The sequence below is a fragment of the Trichoplax adhaerens genome, genomic scaffold (assembly GCF_000150275.1).
Source record: "Trichoplax adhaerens TRIADscaffold_154 genomic scaffold, whole genome shotgun sequence".
Classification (NCBI taxonomy): Eukaryota; Metazoa; Placozoa; class Uniplacotomia; order Trichoplacea; family Trichoplacidae; genus Trichoplax; species Trichoplax adhaerens.
This window is the reverse complement of record NW_002061084.1, coordinates 159-1514: the sequence shown is the minus strand read 5'-3', so window position 1 is coordinate 1514 and position 1356 is coordinate 159.

Sequence of the window (1356 nt, the reverse complement as noted above, 5' to 3'; positions counted from 1 at the left end):
CTTCTAGCCGTTGAGCCTACCACACTACTTCTTTATAAGAGACTATGGCTAGTCTAGACCTGACATTGGCTACTGTACAGTGTACAGTACAGTGTGCAGCGTACAATGTACAGTGTAAAGTACTGTTCATAATGTTGCACTGGTGCACTCAGGTGCAGCCCGCAGTTGCAGCCGTACAGAACCCAGGACGCGTTTACCGGATCCAACCGATCAATCCAGTTCTCCCGGAGTCATTTCTAAAATCTCATAGAGATTGGTATTATTCAGCTCCGTGCGTCTACGCATGTACAGTACGGCATCACGGCCATACCGAATTGCGGGAACACAGCTAGGCCTGTTCTCTCTTTAGTGGTCCTATTTTAAACAGCATGTTACATACTGTAGTAACTGTACGTACACTCGTACAGTAGATCAAATCATCAAATCCATATTCAATCAAACTGGGTAGAATCAGGGCTTTCATGTAGTTAGTCGAAAAGAAGAAGAGTCCCTGAAAGAAATCTGCAGTACAGTAGAAGACAGTGTACAGTACTGTACAGTACAGTACAGTACAGTACTGTACAGTACGTACAACATGCACAGTGCGCACTGTACACTGTACACTGTACTGTACAGTACAGTATACGCATACTGTACAGTACAGTACGCAGTACAACATGCACAGTGCGAACTGTACACTGTACTGTAGACACAACTAGCAGCACTGTACACTGTACAGTACAGTGTACAGTACAACATCCACAGTGCGCACTGTACACTGTACACTGTACATACAGTATACGCACACAGTACTGTATACTGTAGATACAACTAGCAGCATACAGTACAGTACTGTACAGTACTGTACTGTACAGTGTACAGTACAACATCCACGATGCGCATTGTATTGTACACTGTACACTGTACAGTATACGCATACAGTACTGTACAGTATAGTACACAACTAGCAGCATTGCACTGCGCATAATTAAAGTCGACGTTGACAGCGTAGGTGGTCAACGAAACGTTGGAAATTTCACCAGCTTTGTAAGTAAAACTATCCAATTTGCTGCATAAACATAAACATTATTTAGCCATACATGTAATTCAATTTGTGATCTGCAATCCATTACACCAATACACCGATCATTATCTTGAATATGATAGAATTATTAGTTACAACCGTATCTCTGAAACATAAAATTTCAAATTTCTTAAAATAGACGCGCGTACTTCTACATGATTCAATTCAATTCGGTACAACATTAGTAGACGAACGAAATTATATTGATTGACAATTATGTTTGATTTGATTATTCATTTTATTTTTATCTACCATTAGAACTCGATATATATCACTAAATGACTTCATTGGAT